Below are 8,613 nucleotides of genomic sequence, written 5' to 3' on the forward strand. Positions count from 1 at the left end.
GCCATGTCTGCTTTTGTGGTTACATTCACACTGGTATCAACAACTATAATCACTGAGGGCTTAGGAGAAAAGGAACAGAGAGAAACTTAACATGGAAAGATGCAGAGACAACTCTGGCATCTATGCCAGCAGGGGTCCCACCCCAAGCTCTGTAGGACCAGTTCTGCCATTTGATTTGATGTTATGGGGTTTCCATCCTTGTACACTGGTCTTCAAGAAGTCTATTAGCCACTCTTCAGTCTTTCATTAATATGTTTTTGTTTGTATTATCATCATAGTTTTCTGTTGTTTGCAACATACCTATAAATATCAGAGGGATATTGAAATAAAAATAATCTGTGTTGAACCTCAGCATCCACAAGAAGCAATCCCCCTCTTTGAAAGGATTAGGTACATAACATATACAAGCACTAACCCAGTGGGACTCATTTAGAAATGAAAGATGGAGGGTGTGACAGGAGATGGAACCTCCAGGGTCCCACAGTGGGAGAGTAACGGAGTCCAGGGAGGGAGGCAGATTCTGCACCTTTAGGCCCCCAGGGCCTTCCAGTGAAGTAGCCCCCCTGGAGCTGGGCTGGCCTTCTCTGGGCCTGTGTGTGGCAGGTAGGGAGGCGATCAGGCTTGAATGGGAGCTAATAATAGAACTGAGTGAAAAGTCTGAAGGGCTTCTCCAATGGCTCAGTGGTAAAAAAAAAAAAATCTGCCTGCAATTCAGGAAGCACAGGAGAGGTGGGTTCAATCCCTGTGTTGGGGAAATGGAGGGGGAAATGGCAACCCTCTCCAGTATTCTTGTCTGGAAAATCCCATGAACAGAGGAGCCTCAGGCTATAGTCCATGGGGTCACAAAGAGTTGAACATAACTGAGCGACTGAGCACACATGCATGCATGAAAACTCTGCACCCCAGTAACCCCTCTCCCCCCACCAAGCATCCTTGCAAGGGACACTCCCAGGACTGGTCACCAGGATTCCTGGCATGGGCCCAAGAACAAGCAGGGGTTGGGGCAGCAGCCCTTGCCCCCGGAGCCACCAGACAATCGCTCCGCAGTCCACAGCCCTCCCGTAAACAAGCTGTTGTGCCTGAGAGAACATGATAATAGCAGCCCCTGCCATCCTGCCCTCTCTCTGTGTCGGGGAAGGTCTGCAATTACTGTCTTAACCGACGCAGATATGGCTGGTGGAGGGCAGACATTTCCTGAAGCTGTATACAATTTTTGCAAACTTCCCTCATTTCCCTCTTCTAGAGCTGGGGGTTCAAGCTCCCTCCCTCCAGTCCCATCCCTTAAACTTATCTTGCAAGGGCAATGGCGAGGCATGATCCAGGGAACAGAACAGCAGGGCCTTCTTTGCCCACAACTCATATCCATGGCTGCGGCTGAGGCTGGGGGTAGGGGTTGGGGAGGGACAGTGCAGAAAAGTCCCTGTTTAATGATCTCTACCTGGACCTTCACTGTGCCTGGAATATCTCCATCAGAGACTCAGTCCTTTGGTAAAACATGGCTCTCATAAAATACCTGCTAGACTATGTTTATCTCTAGAGGATACCAAAGGGACTTCAGAGAAAGTCAATGGTTCAGATGCCTAAAACAGAACATATTCAAAAGTAGATAAATGCTGGCAAGGGTGTGGAGAAAAGGAAACCCTCCTACATGATTGGTGGGAATGTAAGTTGGTGCAACTACCATGGAAAACAGTATGGAGGTTCCTTAAAAGACTAAAAATATGATATGATCCAGCAACCCCACTCCTGGGCAAGTATCTGGAGGCAACTGTAATAATTTAAAAGACACATGCATGCCAAAGCTCTTAGTATCACTATTCACAATAGTCAAAACATGGAAGCAACCTAAATGTCCATCGAAGAGGAATGGATAAAGAAGAGGTGGTACACATATACAATGGAATATCTCTCAGCCATAAAGAAGAAAGAAATACTGCCATTTTGCAGCACCATGGACAGACCTAGAAATCATCATACTAAGTGAAGTAAGTCAAAAGACAAATGTCATATACCACTTACATGTGGAAACTAAAAAAGTTAAACACATGAACTTATTTACAGAACAGAAATAAACTCAGAGGCATAGAAAACTTATGGTTACCAAGAGGGATGAGTGAGTGAATGAGTGAAGTCGCTCAGTCATGTCCGACTCTGCGACCCCATGGACTGTAGCCTACCAAGTTCCTCCATCCATGGGATTCTCCAGGCAAGAATACTGGAGTGGGTTGCTATTTCCTTCTCCAGGGGTCTTCCCAACCCAGGGATTGAACCCAGGTCTCCCACATTGTAGGCAGATGCTTTACCATGTGAGCCACCAGGAAAGTCCACCAAGAGGGATGGGGGGAGGGTAAAAATGAGGAGTTTGGGATTAACATATACCCACTACTATATATAAAATATTTAACCAACAAAGACCTACTATATAGCAGAAGGAACTATATTCAATATCTTGTTATAACCTATAATGGAAAATAATCTGAAAAAAGAATATACTAATATATATGTGTGTCTGTTTATAACTAAATCACTTGGCTGTACATATAAACCTAAACCTAACACAACATGGTAAATCAACTACAATTCAATTGAAAAAAAAATAGATCTGCCCAGCCCTGATCTGAGTGACAGTGTTCAGTGTTCTGGATAAGTCAGACCTGAGTCTCTAAACTGAGATTTGGCACCCACTGCTTAGTGTCAGCCCTGCAGGCCTAGAAATAATTATCAAGGACTTGCCACAGGACAAGGAGAGAAACTAGGAAATAGAGAAGGAACCAAAGAGATTTCTGGGCTTTAGAGATGTATTGCTAGTGCCTGAACTGGACCTAGTATTAGCCATCAAATCTTTTTGTGCCTTAGCTTTCTCATCTGTAATATGGTGATGATAACTCCATGAAGCAGGACAAGTTTGGTTGTCTTGCAGTAACAAGCAACCCCAAAGCTGTCAACAACACAGGTGTGTTTCTCACTTATACTACAAGTCCGCTGTGCATCATCGAGGAGTTTTTGCTCATTTTGTTCAGAGCAGCTACCAACCCAAATGTTGCTGGGTGATAATGGGAGGGAGAAAGAACGATAAAGATCTTGAACCAGCAATTGTGCTCTGGCCTGTAAATAACACACGTCTCCCCTGTTCATACTCAATGGCCAGATATAGTCTCCTGATCCTTCCAATTAAACGAAGAGCAGTCAATGTGTTCTGGAGAGAGAAAGCCAGAAATACTTGGTGAATAGCATTAATGCCAAGTCAATAATCACAGAGGGCTTCCCAGGTAGCTCGGTGGTTAAAGAATCCACCTGCCACGCAGGAAACACAGGTTCAATCCCTGAATTGGGGAGATCCCCTGGAGAAGGAAATGACGACCCACTCCAGTATTCTTGCCTGGGTAATCCCATGGACAGAGGAGCCGGGTGGGCTACAGTCCAGGGAGTTGGAAAGAGTCAGACAGGACTGAGTGATTAATGATGATGAATAGTCATATAATGTATTTTTAGAATTGTTGAGAGAATGAAAGGAACTCAATTTATAAGTTCCATATAAATATAAGCTGTTCACATTACAATAATAATGGTGGTGGTACTGTTTATTAATAGTCAGGATATTAAAGAAGTACCCAAGTAAACTGTCAATGAAGGGAAAATCACAATTCTAAATGCCTATTAAAGTGATATTGGAAAATTTGATGTCATGTCAAGAAGAGCCGAATCTTGGCTGTGCTACTAATTTGCTCTGTGATCCTAGGAAATATGCTGTTCGTCTCTAAGTTTCCAGTTCCTTTTTGTACAATACCAGTCTTGGAATCATTATTCAGGGATGAACTTGGGGGGCAGGTAGGGTATAAATCAAAGGAGACTGGGGCTGGCTTTAGCTCACCCTCACCGGCTGGGGTGGCATGTACCCGTTGGTGCTGAGCTCAGGAAAATCCTTGACATTGGAGCTGTCTGTGTCAGGCTTATGAATCTCAATCCCTAAATTATGGGTGACAGTGGCTTCTTAAAGAGGAAATGAATTGTTGCAACACAATCCAGCCATGTTGTATCGATATGATTAGCTAGTTATCCATGGAGTGCAGTAATTTGCTTTGATTTTTAAGTATCCGTTAGCAGCCAAGTCCTAATGAGGCGGCTCTAAATTGATTAGATACTCCAAGATACAGCACGGTTCACAGATTGTTTCAGAAAACTGTCAAGATCCTGAGACTGGCATTTCATTGGATTTAATGATTGCTGGAGAAGGTGTGTATCCCAGCCAGATACAATCACATTTGTCAGCATGATCCTTTTAAGCACAATTCAATTAAAGTGTTATTCTTTAATTTTATTAGAACCGGAGCCCAGAGCTAATGCAAACGCCCGATATTGCATCAGGAGGGGAGTGTGCACAATTTAATTTCCCTAATTGGAGTTTAGTGATCTAACATGCTTTTCATATCTTAATTCTTGGGATAATCTCTGGGTTTTGCACCTGCTACAATTTCTTTCATGGAGATGAGGAATCAGAGGCAACCGTTACGCCTGGCGTGGAATCACTCGGTCACATCTGCCTCATTGAAGAGAATTTGCACATCTGGATCCTTTGTTTTTATCTGACCCTTTCCCACTGATCTTGGCCTTGACTTTGATAAAGAGTGTCTCCAAGCTGGATATGAACAGCGTTTCCTACCAGGCTGACGGTCTTAGTATGAGGGTGGTAGAAAGAATGTGGGCTCGTTTTGGATCTCAGCTCTATGACACACGCATAAATGCACTTGATCAATACTCGGGTGGGTGCCTGCTATGTGCCGGATACCGCATCATGGGCCGAGGGTACAAACGGGAGCAAATCAGGCATGGCCTCTGACATCATGGAACTTACAGCCTGCTGGGGAGGGGGTCACAAATAGTAATCACATGAATATCAAAACAACCACCACTAGAAAATAAGATGTGGAGGGAAGGAGCCATGTAAGAAAGAGACCTCGTCCCACTGAAGGCTTAGTGTAGGGAGAACCTCCAAAAGAAGTGCCTTGAAGCCCTCATGAAGGACACTCCCTCAGGCTGCAAGGGCCCTCCCCCCGGCCCCACGCAAGTCCCAGCCTTCAGGTCTTGGGCAGAGCCTCATAGTAGGAAGAAGCTTGGAACATTTGTGAAGCAAAGAGTTGGCTATTCAGTTTAAATGAGTTAGAAAGTGTCAAGGAATTAGTTTAGAGCAGTAGCTGGGGGCCAGATCCTGTAGGATCTTAACGGGTCTCAGTTGACATCTATTGTCCCGATGCCTCAATGTGAGCAATAAATTATAAGGCCACCACTTACAAGTCAAAATGGAGAGGGGTGTTTTACTGCTAACATCATCTAGAATTGCTGATTTGTTGTTGTTTGTCATTTAGCCACTAAGCCATGTCCGACTCTTTTGTGAATCCATGAACTGCAGCCCACCAGGCTCCTCTGTCCATGGGATTTCCCAGGCAAGAATACTAGAGTGGGTTGCCATTTCCTTTTCCAGCAGGGTCTTCCCAACCCAGGGATCAAACCCACATCTCCTGCATTGTAAGTAGATTCTTTACTGCTGAGCCACCAGGGAGGCCCCAGAATTGCTGATGCATGGAGCTAAAAAAACAAAAGACTATAAGAAAAATAGCTAAACTGTATTAAGCTCTGTGTGCTCAGCCATTATCGCTGGCTGTTTTCAGTGGCTGTGGGAGGGCACTGTGATTATGTCCTTTCTACAGGTGCGAAACTGGGCCTCAGAGAGGCAGGTGCCTGTGCAAGGTCATCAGCTAGTGAGGAACAGGGCAGCAGTTAAACCTTGCCCCACTGATCCGTAAGCACCGGAGTGAACTGCTTGTTTTCCTAAGCCTCTCCTCTTTCCCAGTCCTGAGTGCACAGCCTGCTAGAACTGCAGGTACCAGAGCCTCCTTCAGGCCACGCTGAGTGTCCAGAGCCCTGTGGATCCCACATAGCCCCTCCTCCCTCAGCTCTTGACTGGCCTAAGCCAGTCCACCTCCAGCCAGGATTCAATGGCAGGACGCCCAGGGTCTGCCTCACTCCGGACACTGTCACTTCTAGGACCAGGCCTGGCTACGTCAGGTTTTGTTGGACTCTGAGGGGAAATAACACCCTAGCAGTGGTCATGGTTGCTTCCCTGATGGCTCAGCTGGTAAAGAATCTGCCTGCAATGCAGGAGACCTGGGCTTGATCCCTGGGTTGTCAAGATCCTCTGGAGAAGGGAAAGGGGAAAAGCTACTCACTTCAGTATTCTGGCCTAGAAAATTCCATGGACTGTATAGTGCATGGGATTGCAAAGAGTCAGACATGACTGAGTGACTTTCACTTTCACCTACTATGGTGTCTGGTGCACAGCAGAAGATTGATAAATATTTTTGGATGGATGTATGGATGAATGCATGGATGGATAGACAGGTAGACACACGCATGCATACATGGATGGATAGCTGGATATGTGGACGGATGCATGCATGGATGGATAGAGGGATGGATAGGTAGATGCATGGGTGGATGGGGAAGGCCCTCAAGTCAAACAAGACCACATGCAAGTTGATGTTTTAAGGCAGCAAAACCAAAAATCAGGTATGAGAATAAAGCAACAAAGTACTTCCTGGAGGCTGAAAAAGCAGACCCAACAAGTCTTTGAGGATGGTAAAGCTCATAGAGATAGGTAATCCATGCATTTTTGACTTAGGACTGGAGCTGCCCTTCAATCCCTGCCTTTCCAGAGGTTGGCAGGCCTTATTTCTCTGGTTCCTGCCCATGTGCCCTCCATGACACAATGCCCCTCGAGTGGGGGTCTGTTTCTTGCCACCCAGAAAACCCAAATAGAGCAGATGACCCTGGACTCTGTGGCATTTTTTCCAATCTGACGTTATCTTCTTCTTGGTTATCTTATTGAAGTGTCATGATAACGTGGGAAGTAGGCAATCAGCTCCAATGGACAGATGAGAAAACGGAGGCCACAAAAAGAATTAAGGGGCTCGTCAAGGACACACTGGGAGGTGCTGGCTTTTCCAGAACCAGCTCCCAAGGCCCGGGTCTAGGAGTTTCAGCTCCTCATCACCTTCTCCAGTTTGTCACTGACATGGGTCCCCCTGTGACATCTCAACTCCTCCCTCTGCCTCCAGAGGTAAGACTTGCTAGGCCAAGTCTGTCAGAACAATTTGGATTTAGATGAAAAACTAGGAACTTCTGCCCCGAGCCACCTAATGGGAAGAGAGTGACGAGAAGAGAAAAAAATCCTTCAGAGACAGAAGGGAGGCTAGCAATGTTTTTCTGGGAGTCATCGGTAAAAACTAATACTTGCCTAGGTGATACTCTGTGCCAGACCATGTGCTAAGTTCTTTACATGAATTAATTCATTTCATTCTCCCCAAAACTCTAGGAGATTGGGGGTGGGGGAGTATTACTGATAGATGAAGAATCTGGGGCACAGAGAGGTTAAGTAACTTGTCCAAGGTCATACAGCTAGTAAGCAGTAGAGATGGGATTTGTACTCACAAGGTCTGGCTGGCGTTAGCATCTTTGCTCTTAATATGCACTAACTCATTTCTGCTTCCAAACACTCCTATAAAGGGGTATTAGCAGCACTTGCATTGTGGGAATAGTAAAACTGAGATTCGGGGAAGAAATGTGATTTGCTCAAGGTTTAAGCTTCATGAACAGCGAGGTGACTGGCTTAGGGACTTCCCTGGTGGCTCAGTGGTTAAGAATCTGACTGCTGACACAGGGGACACAGGTTTGATCCCTGGTCCAGGAACCAAGATCCCATGTCCCTCAGGGCAACCAAGCCTGTGTGCTATAGCTACTGAGCCCACGTGACCTAGAACCTGTGCTCTGCAACAAGAGAAGCCACTGCAATGAGAAGCCCACGGATGGCAACAAAGAGTAGCCCCCACTCACCACAGCTAGAGAAAGCCTGTGTGTAGCAAGGAAGACCCAGCACAGCCCAAAACAAATGAATAAATAAAATTGTAGAAACGATGACTGGTTTGTTCTCTTTGGGTCCAGGCCAGACAGCACCTCCCAGGATGGAGACCTGGGATGATAGATGCTGATGATAACAAACACTGAATGTGTACTTACGTGTCAGCCACTGTTCTAAGTGCTTTATAAGTATTAACACAGGTAATCCTTATATAAACCCTATGAAGGAAGTATAACTTATCCCCATTGTACAGATCAGGAAACTGAGGCCCAGAGAGTTTAGGTAGTTGGTCCAGGATCACACAGCTAGTAAATACTGCAATCTGGCTCCAGAGTCGTCCAGCTTTTCTGCCTTATCTCCTAGACAAAGGCCCTCTTCAGGCTTGAGGGCTACTAACCTGTATATGAAATTCGCATCTAGGTACGGGGGAAGGTACCTGGAGAAACATGGGCCTCCTTAATTCTGAACAGCAGCAGATGACGTAGCCCGGATCAGGGGTCGGGAGACACCCTCGAGTGGGACAAAACCGAGCCCCAGGAATGAGATGTTCATGATTGAAGCTTTCCCAGGGGCTGGGTTCACTAATGGAAACCCACAAGATGTGCCAATAAGAGATGGGATGGGGAAGGTGGGCACCTTGCTCTGCTCTGCACGGGGGTGATCTTACTGCCAGAAATGATTAGGGGTCAAGTTTGTCTTCG

Source organism: Bison bison, unplaced genomic scaffold (assembly GCF_000754665.1).
Source record: "Bison bison bison isolate TAMUID 2011002044 unplaced genomic scaffold, Bison_UMD1.0 scf7180017864473, whole genome shotgun sequence".
Classification (NCBI taxonomy): domain Eukaryota; kingdom Metazoa; phylum Chordata; class Mammalia; order Artiodactyla; family Bovidae; genus Bison; species Bison bison.